Genomic DNA, 15,544 nt, shown 5'->3' with positions numbered 1-15,544 from the left:
CGACCTCTACGTCGGCCGACGTCACGGCACACACCAAACAGATTCGTCTTTTTTTTTGACGACGGCGATTATCGGGCTGGTGTGTCCTGGCCTTAAAGGCTCTAGCAAGTTACCGTTGCCAGGTACCGGTAGATCCATAGACTACAATATGTAGTGAAGTCGGAAATTTCCGAGTTCCCTGAACGCACCGTCAACAGCCGGCTCACGACCAAACGTTATGCGATTGGTTGGATAAGCCAGAGTGGCACTGCGCAGATCCAATAGTTTTAAACTTCAACAGACACCCGCCTCCAAGTGAGTGAACGTAAATGAAGTACGATGGTCTGGTAGCGCCAGGCTATCTACCTCCCAGTGTCCGAGCACAAAGATCAGAAGGAGAGAACATCTACCAAAGTCAAATGTGAAGAATATATCAGTGGTTCAATTGATTATACAAGAGTAAATGCATATTAATGGGGGGGAGGGGGGGGGGGCATAATATCATTACAAATTAGAGTTATTTTTCTAACAAAAGGTTATGCCCATTGGAATGGATGGGAGATCTGAATAGGCTAAATCTAAATTAATCAGTTCAACAAATGCCTACTCTGCTGGAATACATACAGTTAATAACTCAGAGAACATTGAAGCTTGTTCAAACATATTCAAAGGATTGAGTTTGTTAGACTTTGTGTGGGGTGGATAAGGAGCACCTGTCGGGATATGCTTTTATTGGTGTGATTTTCACATTGTATTCATGTCTTTCCTTGACATATAAATGAACCTATGAACAAAACAACCTTTTTACGGTTGGATTTCGTTTGTGTTTATTGAGCCTCCCTTTTATATCTTTCTCCAAAGAGGAAGTGTCCCTCCACAGCCTGCATGTGTAAAACATTCAAACATCAGTGACACTTAAACATAGAGAACAATAGGGAGCCATATGGCTGCCATCAGCAGTTTGCCACACAGGGAGATTTTGTCAGGTACACAAAGGCAAACTCTGCACAAACTAGTCCATGGCATCAGGGGTTGATGACAGAGGGCAACAAGCTTTTTCCACCTGTACTCTCCTGAAAAAATAAGCAAAGGACTTGGACTAACCACACAGTAGCCTAAATATTCAACACATGTTGCAAAATTCTCACGGGTCCCCAAAAAAGAACAATTTAACCTCCAGTTGACTCCTAGTGGGTGAGTAACATACAGTGTATTTTGCCTATCCCTATGTGAATTTTACCTTATCATTATTCAGTGTTAAAACCATGGGAAAGTAATTTTGGTTCTGCTTCATTCTTTGAGTAAGGCTAGCGAGGCCATTTTCCACAGCAGGGCTAGAAATGCTGAAGTGGAAATAATCAATAGTTAATGGGGGCAGAAATATAATGGCAGTGAAAAACGACATTTGAACCTCGGGGAAGGTGTAGCAGCGGAGTACAATGCTACATGTGTGCCCAGGGCATATGTGGGTCCACAGCCAGCTTCTAATGCTATATTAATGATTGCCTTTCTCAACTTGACACAGGCAGGCCCATTTTTGGAGCTTGCTGCCATCATGCACTTTTTAAAAAGCAATTTCGGCATAAATAAGTAAATAATGATATACTGTATACGTTTTTTTTATAAGGCGCTTGAACGTTTCTGGAAAATTGGTAGGCAGGGCTGTCACTCAAACCCAGATGAAAAATCACTGCAATACGTTAAAAACTATTTCTCTAGGAGCAAGTCTGTTGTGCCAAATTTATGTTTCCCTCCATCTATGGCATTTATTCATTTAGTTTTGAACTGTATTTCCAGTGTTATTAGCAAAAGGCATACTTTATAATACCTTCTATAGTATTAAAAGAATAGAACAGAACACAACAATGTTTTAATCTGCGGTGATGCTTCCATAATATTAATCCGATTAGTTTCTGTTGTTGTCAGTAGTATATATAATTCTTTATTTCAAACCCAGGGGGATCCATATCAACACAAACAACATAAACAAATACACAAACAGAGTAAAAAATACACAGCCTTTCACAATATTCAGTGCCATGCATACAGACATGATCGCCAATGGTTCCACAGTCTGGAAGAAAATCTGACCGAACTGCATAGAGGGTTAGCCAAAACTGCAATTAAGTTATTTTCGGACTCAGATGCCCTACACATAAATCCATACATCAGGCCACGCAACACAGCAGAGCAGGTAGGGACCCCAACACTTACAAACATTTGGCTTGCACTGGAGCTTCTTGGAGCTCTCAGCAGTAGCCTCATGCTATCATTGTAGGCCACCTTTCTAATGCTGCCTTGTTTATAACGACACCACAGGTGGGCAGTATACAGCGGCGTACAATACGCTCTAAAGAGTGAGATTTTGACAGGTACGGAGCACATACTAAACTTACGGCAGAGCATGTTCGCTTGTGCATACAGCTTCCGACGCTGCCTATAGATATCCTTGTCATCAGACAGGTCATTAGACATAATATGGCCCAAGTATGTAATTTCACTGCACACACTGAGTGCAGTGCCAGACAGATAGAAGTCAGGGAAGGTTGACTGTCTGTCTCCTCTGCTTCTGACAATCATGATCTTACTCTTTTTTGCGTTGTATTTTATGTCAAAATCATTACCATACTGTGTGCATACTCTCAGAAGCTGTTGTAGACCAGCACTATATGGGCTAAAGATGACCAGATCATCTGCGTACATAAGGTGGTTAATGAGTGAGTCCCCAATCCTACAGCCTGTACCAGATGCATTTAAAATCAAAGACAAGTCATTCATATACATATTAAAAAGAAAAGGAGACAAAATTCCGCCTTGGCGAACACCATTGGTAACATGGAAGGGATCAGATGTAGTGATTGTTTTTGGGTGTGGTTTATGGTTATGCAAATCTCCAACAGTATTACTATGATCTTCTTAAAGGGATAGTCAATAGTTTTTGAAGACAGACCATTGTTTTGTTTTGTTCATCAATTGCATTTCGACTATTCGTTCAAAGAAGCCCGATTTGACTGTAAATGTCACAGGTTCAACATTTGATTGTGCTTTACTGGTTATATGGGGGTGCTGAATGTCTGATTTTACATGTAATTGAATTATTTCCCCCGATAAATAATGATACATAACCTATTGTGGTATGCATATCAGTATAGTAGCCTATTATAGTGTTATTAGAAATGTGAAAATAACTAACAGGTTTACTCAAGTAAGCGAAAATTGACCTGATGTAAAGGTAACTACTGGCAGTCCAGAGTTGTAATTTGTTTCTGGATAATTCTCACTGATGCATTAACTTTATTGTAGGCCTATTACTACCGTAATTTATCATTAATTTCTCAATTCATCTCTGTATCTCAATAAATATTAGATAGCCGTGAATCTTCATACAGATATTTGTTGTCCCCAGAGGATGAATCATATATGCTTTGGTGATCCCCTGAGTTCCTCTAACACCATCATCAGGTATAGGCTATTGCATTCCATTACATTTTCACTTTGAAAGCTGATTCAAGGGTTGTGTTGGTTAGGTTTATTAAGATTAAACTAGCCTAGATGAACTAGAACTAGATAAAATTACACTTTTTATTTCGGGCAGTGTAGAGAAGACGATAAGGCAAACTGGCATTTAGACGCTAAGGGTAAAAGGCTACAAGAGTAGGCTATAGGCTATTATCGATGTGAACAATCCAAATGATAATAAAGATAGTTCAGATAGGGTCGCGTGACCTGTGTGTCTTATAAGGTCACACTCACAGCCATTCAGGCTACATCACTCCGGTAGCCTATAACAGTCGTCTCTCATTTATTTTATTTTTTAAAATCTGTCTCGGGAACGATTTCTTGAATCCCTGTAGGCTAATTGAGTAACGCCTTTAATAGCAGCAGCGTTCACTAATTGACTCTGCTCCCTGTGGTGTCCCCACTCATTTACTGCTGCTCCATCTAGTGGCCGCTCTGCTGCCCCCCACCCACACACACACAAACCCCCCCACACACACACTTATTTAATTCTTTCTTTCCTTGTCACCGTGAGAACCAAAGTGGCAGTGTGTGTGGAGCGGCGGTGGGGGACGGACGGCAGTATAGAGCTGCGCCGTTAGTGCGCCGCGGCGGATCGCGTGAGGAGACGGGGGAGAGAGGAGCGCTTTATTTCACTCTGCAGCGTGCAGCAGGCGATTAAAGTTGAGGAGCGACGCAGCCGATGACCTGCGAGCATCCTCCCGGGGAAAACTGTGCATTTGACTGGCTTAACGAGCGTCACTTTGCATCTCTTCACCGCTCATCATTTGTTGCTGTCCAGTCTAGCAGTCCGAAAGGCTGTCTCTTCTGAACAACCAACCCAACGCACTTACGGATACGGACTGACTCCTAGGATCACAGGTGAATTGCGCTACATCAATGTTGCTGTAGCTTATGTGTGTAATTTATATTTTTTTTGGGGGGGGGGGGGTGCAGCGTTTTATTAATGCATCATGTCAGTTCTTTCAGGTATTCTCATTAATTTAGTTCACAGGGAATAATGCACTGCCCAGTGGTTTATTTTGATTGGGTGCATGAGTGCAATTTCATGATAATGTTGCTCTCAGGGTTAGGCTCTTAAAGGTCCCTTGGGTGCCCCTAAATTAAAAAAAGGAAACTGCATCACCCACACAAAGCTTTTAAATGCAAATGAGCTTGATGGGGGAAACGGTATGCTGCAGCAGGTTGTTTATGCTGGTGCACCTGTAGAGGCTACAGTACATGGCTGGTCAGTGTAAGTGGACTGTGTTAGCATTTGCATGGGAAATAGGCTAAGGACCGAGGCTGCTCTAAAAGGCATCTGAGAGAGATTTTAGGGGCTGAACAGAGGCTCTGCTTGCTTACACACTCCAGGATGCAAACATCCAGCCAACATAGCTTTCTCATAGCAAAGCATGCGTCTATAAAGTCATTGTCCAGCAAAATATGGCCTATATGGATGGTTGAAATAAATCTATACTTTTTTTTCTGTTTTTGTTTTCGCCGTTGTGCTTTTGCTCTTCTGACTCAATCGCATTTTAAATGAAATGTCACCACATCTGACACAGAAGTAAGTGTTAAAGGCTGCCAGCCTCATTTTTCCTGTGTCTTGTTTTCTCTGAGCAATATTAGCAAAAAAATAAAAAAATAAGCTGCTTCTCTCTCTACACCTTAAAGGTGGAGTCAGCCATTCTGGAGAATGCTTGTTGACAATTTCACTTTTTGTCAAAAACAGGGTATTAACACTGGATTTTTTTTCAGCGTGCGCATGCACAGTGTGGACAGGTAAAGTAACATAAGGAGACATTTACTGATTTTGACAAATAGTAATTTTGATAACAGGTATTCTCCAGAATGCCTGATTCCACCTTTAAAGGCCTACTTCACCGGTGGGAATATGAAGGTGTATTGAATTCTGAGATCCTATGTAGTATAAATGTGCAAAAAAAATAAAAATCGGTTCATCCTAGCCTGAGAAAAGGCAGAAAGAGTGTTTTTTTTAACCCTATATTAATCTTACTGTGACATCACAGTAAGATAAATGTAGGGTTAAAAAAAAAATTACTTTGTAAATATTACTGTGATGTCACAGTAGGAGAAATCACAGTAATATTTACAAAGTAAGGTTTTTTTTTAACCCTATATTTATCTTACTGTGATGTCACAGTAAGATTAATATAGGGTTAAAAAAACACTCTTTCTGCCTTTTCTCAGGCTAGGATGAACCAATTTCAATTTTTTTTGCACATTTATACTACATAGGATCTCAGAATTCAATACACCTTCATATTCAAACCGGTGAAGTAGGCCTTTAATTAATTTCCTGCCTCAGACTTCTCCTAGCAGCCTTTGTGTGTATACAACTCAAGTAAATTCTCACCTTTGTTCCACCACACATATTGTAATCTTAAAATCATGTGACAGTTGTGCAAGGGCTGTTGGTTCTCGTTGCTTATTGCGCAAACTTTTCCCTGATTTGGGTCACTCGTATAAGATTTTCAGTCAGGGGATAAAATTCAATTAGGCAGCCCTGCAGCAATCTTTACTCACTGGCAGATGGCTTAATACTCTTGGATCCTTCCTTAGTCTGTTCCTTGTTGCTCTAATTGGATTCCATCATTTCACACTGTTTATCTGTATAAGCGTGAGTTTGCAGAAGGCGGCAGTCATTAATTCAATGCTTTCTCAGCCTCGTCAGATCCCAGCCCACTAGCCAGGGCTGTCTTAAAAATTCACATCTCGTCCCGTGTTCTGCTTTGTCATAAATTCAAGTAGACCGCAAAGAAAATTGTTGCGTTCCCCCACGTGTCGTCGATTGGCATGTTGGGTTGGGGACGCCGGAACAGTGTAAGTGGGAGAATCTGCAATGTGCAATATAAAAGCAGTGCACACAGAGGCCAGGGCATATCGTCTGTCTGAGTTAATTCTAGCCCTGAGGAGATGGTTTTCCTCGCAGTGACATCCACTTTGATTTTTACACAAGGACATGGCAGGAGTTCTATTGCTTCACGGCGAGGTGGACGTGATGTTCCTCTTGCTGTGAAGACTCTTACACAGTGCACAATGCATTCCCTAAACAGAAATCAAACCCCTCCACCAAAAAGGGAATGCTGCATCACTTTCACTATTTCTATTACTTGTCTGTCCCCATGACTTTTTCTTTTTTTTTCACATTTGCAAATTTTGCAGCAACTAGCCTATTGGTCTAAATGCTGCTCACAGGAGTAAGCCAACAAGACAAAAGCTGTCTTAGATCACTGGTATACGTTTGGCCCTATTTTTAGTAGTATTGTTTGAGGGAGACATCAGCTATCAACCTCCCTGAAAGAAATCTTCCCTGAGTGACACAGAGGCAGAAAGCCAGAGGCAAGGCAGCCCTATCACAACTTAACCGCCACGCTGTGTTTGTTATTGAAGCCTTGCCAATTCAATCTATATGAATAATAGTATCTTATTAGTCAAGGCTAACAATTTCACTCCGGACTCAGGTTGTTGTGTCAAGACTTATGGGCCATATTCTGCTGTGGCGGGTAATGAAAACGACAATAATTTGTGAGTCATGAATCAATGCGATGGTGGGCATCATCGGAGCGTGAACTAACAGCTCGGTTAACTTCCTGCTTGATGAATCATTGTTGCTTTTAAATTGTAAATTTGAAATCTCCTGAACTGTAAAAAGGACTTTATATCTACAGTGGCCATGATGACTGAAACCTGCTCTTGCTGGCCAAACTCTCAGGCCATTAAATACCCAGTTCATTCTCTCTCTCCGGGGCAGCAAGCCACTGCAACGTTTCCATGTCAGTAGAGATCGTAAACATGGTCAGTCATCAAAAGCAGCAGCAAAGGCCATCGCAGCATTGAAATTTGCATGGTAAACAATACAGCAGTAGCCTATAACAAAATGCAACCTTAAAATTGTGAATAAATTAGCCATAATTGTGATTCCAAGGTAACATACTGTATATGTGATGGTGGCTGTTTAGTGTTTACTGTGGGCAGAAAATCAAATCAAGCTGCAGTGCACTACTTTCTGAAGCCAGCAGAACTGCAGTATTTGAAGAAGAGGGGAAAAATATTTTGAAAGCTAGTTCCTATTCTTAGGAGGGTCTGGCCCCTATGGGTGTGTGACAGCTGATGTGATTACCTCTATGCACTTGAATTGGATATAGTTCCCGCATTCAGCATCTTTAAACTTGACCTAATTTAAACCCCCCGCACCCCTAATTCCATGATTTCCCCAGAAATATGAACCTCAATTGAAGCCCCGAGTGAGAAGTTCTTTGGATGTTTCTGCTTTTGAAGGCAGTAAAAATACACTGTTGTGTAAAAAAAAAGAATAAAAAAGGAAAGAAACTGGTGGAAAAAGCATGCAATCTGAGGTTTTACACGCTGTTTATGGAGCTACAGACAGCAATGGTGCCGTAAATTATTTTTGAAACGATAGCACAAATATCTGATGACAAGTGTTTAGTTGACGACGGTTTTATTGCCTGGTTTTATGGGTTGTGAAGGCTTGTGGTGTTGGATTTCCCTTCATTTAAATGTTTTGTCTTCTGAAATTATTATAATCCAATAGAAAAGTGCTAAAGCAGTCGCTTCCTTTTGCCGCATGAAAGTGACAATGTAGGGAAATAACCTCAAAGCCTTTTCATTAGGCCAAAGAAGCAAATATTTCATGCTTTGTGTTCAATGGGCTATGCACAAACACATTTGTGTTTCCTTTGTTTGCCATAGAATCACTCAATAACGTCAATACGAACTCGTATTTGTGATTTAGGAAGGCGATGAAGCATTATAAGTGCTGTCAACTCCAGTCCCAGATAAAGAGCCGACGAAGATACATTTGTATTTCAATGTGATTTACACTTTACAGCAGGAGTCTCTGAGATCATAAACAGAAATTATGAGTCATCTTCTCTAGAGGGCTTCTGGAATATGTTATCAGTTCCAGATCATGTTTACAAGCAATCCTTGTTGTAATAGGAAAAGTCCCCAAGGATTAAAGTGATAAAACAATCTCAAGTGTGTGTTTTTTTATGGGCTATGAAAGAACAGGGGGTGGGGAGGGTTGTTTAAAGGTGCACGCTGTAGCAAGCCCATCTGTGATTTTATCAGTCATTTGTTACTCACTGAAGGATTTCTTTCCTTTGCAATGCTGAGTTCCAACCATGTAATATTGTATTTGATGGAATGGGCTTCCTCTGTACTTTGGGCATCCAGCGGAGCTTTTCCTGCTGTTGAACTTGTCAGGCCTGAGGTCTGAACTGACCATTTCCACACCCTGGGTCTGTCTGACTGTAGCCGGCTGGAGCTGTCTGTGATTGGCGATAAGACACTTGGTTCATTTAAACACTTGTACAACTCATTCATTAAACTTTGATCATATGCGCATTGATGTTTTAGTAATAAGTATATTTTAGAGCTATATTGTATTCCAAGGGTATGCAGTTCGTTTGCACACACACACACACACACACACACACACACACACACACACACACACACACACACACACACACACACACACACACACACACACACACACACACACACACACACACACACACACACACACACTCACACACATTACATCACTTACCGACAAGCTTCTTCTTGCATAATTATTTATTAATCAAAACTCGATTAAAGAAACCACATTAGATAATCACATTAGAACAGCTAAGTGGAAGTCTTGCTTTCATTGAAGTTATTATCATGCATTAAAAGTGCATTATAAAGCGCATGTTGTTGCATTTTAAAATATGCAGGAATTTGATTTCTACAGTATATTGCTCCTTTGCTCGAGCCATTTTGGCTGGACTTCAATGCCATTCTTGCTCTTTATGTCACTTTGTAATAGCTTTGACCCCTTCAGCCTAGGGAACCACACAGAGTCCTGTCAGTTGTCAAACAGATGTGGAACGAGAGAAAAACCACATGAACACTTGGTTCTATGAGGTTTAAAGAAAGGGACTGGTCTACAAAACTCGTTTCCCAGCGTTAATAAGTGTTTATTTTCCAGAGATGATTATTTGGAGCTGACAAGTGGAAATTGTAGAGTTGTTTTTCGTTTTTCTACTTACAGAGCTGATTGCTTTAGTATGAAGTGGGTGTTCAGAGGTGTCAGAAGTGTGAATGAACCCAGTGATGTCAGCTTATATAAACCCCGGTGTGCTGCTGATTGACGGCTGCAACCAGTAGTTACTTTAAAGGTCACATATTATGCTAAATGCACTTTTTAAATGTGTTCTAACATATCCATGGGTCCACGGTGTGCCTAGAGACTGCCAAAATATAAAAAAAATAACAATCTCTCCTTTTCTCACTCTCCCCCTTTCTGAAACCCCCACCCCTCCCCCCCCAATATACTCCAGTCAGAATTCTCCTCGTTTCTGACCTCAAAAACTGGAAAGCCAGAAGCTTCCACTGTGCAGCCCACACCCCTATTTCTTATTGGTCCACGGCCCTGACAGACAGAGGGCGAGGCGTATCTGGCTTCGCTTCCGGACAGGGGGCGGGGGGAGCTCAAAGATTGTATATTTACGAGGGGAGCTGCAGCTCTTTTTAAAAAATAGGCCATTGTGAGATTAGCTGAACATCAGCATAGTACAATAAATTATCTGAAAGTTTTTTTCAGCAAACAATTAAAGAAAAACGTATTAGGGACCACTAAGACCATATAATATGGTGTATAATAGAACCGAAAAGTGTATAATATGGGAGCTTTAAGCCTTCCCTGCATGGCATGGGCTTTTCAGGTTACGTGCAAAGTTTATGAGTGACTGAGACAGTGTTGGTAACAACCGAGAATTCCCTACATCAGGTAGCCTACTGGTACTAGAATTGAGTTCCCAGATCCATGCAGTTTATCAGACATTATGTGCTCACTATACTCAAATGAATATTTAGAATTTGTCTGTGTAATTCACAATGATGTAAGCGTATTACCCATGCTGCAGAGATATATGCAGATGCTACTGTATTTTCAAGTTAGTTCATAGTCGTGTTTCTTCTCTTCCAGTCAGAATGTCTTCAAATCAAAATAAAATCAGTTTTATTTGTATAGCCCAAAATCACAAACACATTTGTCTCAGTGGGCTTTACATTTCATACAGTATGATATATGATACAATATGATACAATATGACACCCTGCCCTTACACCCTTAGCTCGGCTGAGAAAAAACTCCCAGTAAAAACCCTTTACCGGGAATAAAAAAAAAAATTAAGAAATCTCAGGGAGAGTCGACAGAGTAAGGGATCCCTCTCCCAGGACAGACATGCTGCAATAGATGTCATAAGTAGAGAAAATCACGAAGGAATTTGATCATTGACCAGGTGATTACATGGTAATACTAAGTAAAGTGCGAATAGTGTGGATGCAGGAAGACTTCAGATGCTGCCAGAGGATCCACACCGTCTCGTCTCCACCAGGGAAAACTAAGGTTTCCATCGCCGGGATTACATCCCACGTCTCCAGGTGGCATCCTTAACCACTGCAACATCTTTCGCGTTGATGGTCCATTCTCAGATGTTACCGGAGGACCAGATCCACACCGTCTCGTCACGACCAGGGAAAACTGGAAGAGGACAGACAGGCAACCAGTGAGCAATGCAAAAATTAATTTAAAGATTGAACAAGCAAGCGAGTAGAAAGAGTACTATCCTGATGGACGGTGAATCTTTGCAAGTAGACTATCCACATAGAACAGTGGAGCAAAAAAAGGACACATATTCTATGCAGGGCTGTAGGGCAAAGATAAATCCATGACCTTTCACCATATGGCTTATATGCAACATTATGAATGTTAGACGGTTTGCCATCACTTGAAGCTGAGGACTGTTGAGAAAAAGTATCCACAAAGGCATCTTAAAAATGTTTAAAAGTAGGCGCTATAGTAGAAAGGACATATTTGTGTTTCAATCTAGCCTTTACATTTTATGATATTAGGCATACATTATGCTGTGAAGTAGCCTGGTGTTAATTCCTGCTTGAGACATAAACAGCAATAGGCCCACTACAAACAGACATACATTGTGTGTTGATGAGGGACTATTTTCAGCCAAGGGTAACATACACATTTAGAGCAAAAATAAGTATTTACAGCAGCAGAACTGGCCTATTAGCAACGTCTTGCTAAACGGCAATGTTGGTTTGATTCAAGCCTCCACGCTAGTTGTTGGTGCAACTACAGTAGGCTCACCAAGCTCGACTCAGCGAGACCTGGCATGCGACAAAAAATATGTCCAAATAACAGTAATACATCCTTAGTAGTAGCATTTAAATATGTCACAGTCAAAAGGCAAAAGTCTGATACATGGTTGTGTGCTTCGCTTAGAGTTTAACAAGTCATTATATGGCAAGGTCACACAGCCACCTGTGGCTTAGAGGGGAGGATGGGGTAAAGTGAGACAGTTTTTACATTTGCTCCCCTCTAAGCGAGCTAAAATGATTTATCAGTAAAATGTTCACATTTCCCATTAATTCAGGATGTTTTAGCAATGGAAATTATCAGAATTTATTCAGGACGAAGGGCAATGAAAATATGATTGTTTAAAAAAAAGTTGTCGTGTCTCACTTTTCCCCAGCTTAGGGGTAAACTGAGACAGACCAGAGAAATCAGGGGGTAAACTGATCCACTTACTTTTTCCCCACTCTGAAACTACCATAACAACACATGTTGTAACCATCCTGACAGCTAGCTTGAAAACCACATATTCCAGAACTAATGTCGGACTAACAGAATCATGGGGTTTGGTCTATTAAAGATTAAAGATAATACTACTTTTCTGGTCTTAATTTCTCATTAATGACTCCTATAGAGCAACCTGACATGAATCATAGCACAAAAAACTATGTAGATTTCCGTGAAGCTCTTCCTCTCATCTGGGCGCTCTCAGCATTCTCTGTCAACACTCGGCTTGGTCCTTCTCCGCCCCCTCCTGCCAACCCCACTCCGTTGTCATTGGTTACCTTCCGGAAGACTTTCAGTGGCACATGGGCAGATTCGAGCAGGCAGGTGGGGGCATGGCAGGAGCGTGCCTGAGCACGTTGCAGCATTACCATACATGGAAAATCCGGATTGATTTACGTAGATAAATCCCGGAAATTTGAACAAGTGAATCGCGACCGGTGTTCCTAGTGTTTAGCGATCTGCACAGCCACCCCGGTCAGCAGGGAATACGTCTTAATGCATGTAAGTCATTATTTTACACTTTAGTATGGTTAAACATGACTATAAATCATTATAACAACGTTTATAGGTCATAAAAGTTGAAAAAGCATAATAGGTGCTCTTTAAGGATTTTTTTTCTCTAAACACTTTAACTCTGATTAAATACAACATATAATACATAATGTTTTAATCAACATTCAAATTAAAGATAGAACCAGTTTTCAGATTAACCCTCTAAGGTCTAGGAGTATTTTCTCCGATTTTACATACTTCTATAAATATCTATTTCAAATGTGCCATAAGATAAATTATACCAAAGTGTTTTATATGGAAATTTTCAGAACACATTAGGCCTTTGTTTTCTGAGGTCTACTTATGTCCTAGACCATTGTGTATATAAATGATTGGCTTAAATGCTGAAAAATGTATTGCGATTTTAGAAAAACCTGGACATTTGTGTGAAAGAAGAACCTTTAGTCATCCTGTTGAGTTGTTTTGCTTCTCCTAAACCTTAGCTTAAAAAATGCAGTGGAAATCTTCCAAAACACAGTAGGGGAGTGCACAAAACGTGACTAATATAAAATTTGGTCCAGACGCTTTTTGGTAGAAATGTTGTCTCTACTTTCAAAAAACATTAGGAAATTAGACTGCATGAAGACTTTGAACCACATATAATGATTCATGTACACTAATAAAAAAGGAAGTATCACAAAACATTTTTCAAACAAACCATTAAGTAAATATAAAAACAATAATAACAAACTATTTGCACACTATGTATATACTCTATGCACTTTACAAGCTAAGTGGTAGCTGGGGAGCTTCTGGGTCTTGCTTCTCATGGTGTTTTCTAAGCCTGTAAGGGTCTGACAGTATCACAAGAACATTCCCCGGAAACAGGAGGACCTCTAGTTTGAGATGATGTTTTAATAAAAATGTTCAGCCATATCTTCAGGGAGATATTAATAAAGATATGCGCGCATGCAACCTCAGAGGGTTAAAACACAGTCTGGGCGTCAGAACACAGGACCCTTAGCCAGCTAGAGCAGCCTGGGACTCAGAACACAGGACTAGACCCACCTGTCATTTTACATCTTTGGAGTCTTTGATTAATATTTTTCTGCATTTGTTTTATTGGGATCATTATTTGAATTAAGACATATTACCTAGAGTCCATTGATGTTAAAGGTCACTCTCCTGTCCCCCACGTACATACCTGCCAAACTATGCCCTTGCTGACACCCCTTCAACCCCACCCCCGGTCGCATTGTCTTTTGTCTTATTCAAACTAGTCTCCTTGCTACCTTAAATATAATGGATTCATTAAAAGAGAACACAGACAATGTCTCACACAGAATTTATCTCACTTTACCCCACAGCCACAATTTGAGAAAAAAACTTCCTCTAGCAATTCAAGCTAATCTTCAGTTTGCATCATCACATGTTTTCATATGTTGGTAGTTCATCAACATGTATGATATAAGGTTTTCTACCTGAATCAATTTGCTTTGGCACAGCAGTTGATTAAGTTGACAGCAAGAAAAATAATCAATCCGGTAAAGACACTTCATGAGATACATGTATCATGAATATCAAGTCATTGTTGGGGACATTGACCTCCCCCACTAGACTGCACAGCTATACCCTGAAACAAAAAGATATGGAAATGGTTCAAAATAAACTCATGGATGTGTTTCCTAGCTGAATTGGGCCTTTGATACACTGTATACTAATTGTTAATTGTATCAGTTTACTGCTTGTTTTGGTCTTTTAATTCTACAGTTTTTTCCAATCAAATAGCCTACAGATCTATCGCCAGCCCCATATCCTTTGTATATACTGTGGTGCTGTGGGTAGTTAGACGACCAGCTTGAGGGGCCACCCGGTCTACAGCAGCATGAGCGGCAGTAACAATGTGAGAGCTAGTAACAGCTGTTAAGGTGGAGAGGTGAGGTTGAGAAAAGCCAAATGAGGTCCTTTTTACTAATGAGGCTTTGGCTCACGTCTCCCTCTCTTCCTCTCTCTCTGTTTCTCTCTCTCAGCTGCAGCAGCGTTATCGGTATGCACAGTCTCCTTCCACTCCGTTCCACAGCAGCTCCAAGGATTCTGCCTTAAACATAGTAATTTAGGCAAAACATTGCAAATACCAGCAGTCAATTTCAACCACTTTTCTTGAGAATGGATCAGGATTCATGAATATCAAAATGCAGGACTTAAAACATTAGTGGCCTCAGACAGAATAAATGTCTCTGCCCTTTCTGTTTGCCACCATACACACCTGCAAGTATTTACTTATACATCTTATTAAATGCTCCGTTTATCTTCAAATCCCGTTTGAGGCTCCTTATCGCTCTGGTGGAAATTAGCTGTTTTCATTGAGGCGGACACACAGATCAATATGGTGAACTATTCTGAAACAAGCGTGGACAGGGCATTGCAGTTAATTGTTGAGTGAGTCAATAGGGGTTAATCTCCCATAGCTTTCAAAATAAGCTATAAATGTCAACATGACTTCAGCCTGTTAAACGGAGTTCAGCGGCCACAACAGTGAACATTTGGCGGGGAAATTAATGGAAGTAGGCCACCAGAATGCAGCAAAGCATCATAGCAGGCATTTGAATTTGGAGACGTCGCAGTAAATCAAGTTAAGCAACAGACAAAAAAAACAAAAAAAAAACAAAAAAAAACAGCAACTAGGCTTTTCAAAAATGAGCATTCTTTGCAACATGCAACGTCTGCTGTTGATCCTGGGCTTTGTGGAAAACTGTGAAGAAAGTGATGTGCTTTTGAAATGATGAGATATATAATGGGCTTCCTTTTTTTTTACAGAAAGTTTTGATGCATGAGCGGCTCTTTGCAGATCTGTCTTTATTTTGAAATTGATACTGC

This window comes from Ammodytes marinus (assembly GCF_949987685.1).
Source record: "Ammodytes marinus genome assembly, chromosome: 11".
Taxonomy (NCBI): Eukaryota; Metazoa; Chordata; class Actinopteri; order Uranoscopiformes; family Ammodytidae; genus Ammodytes; species Ammodytes marinus.
Note: the sequence above shows the minus strand (reverse complement) of the source record.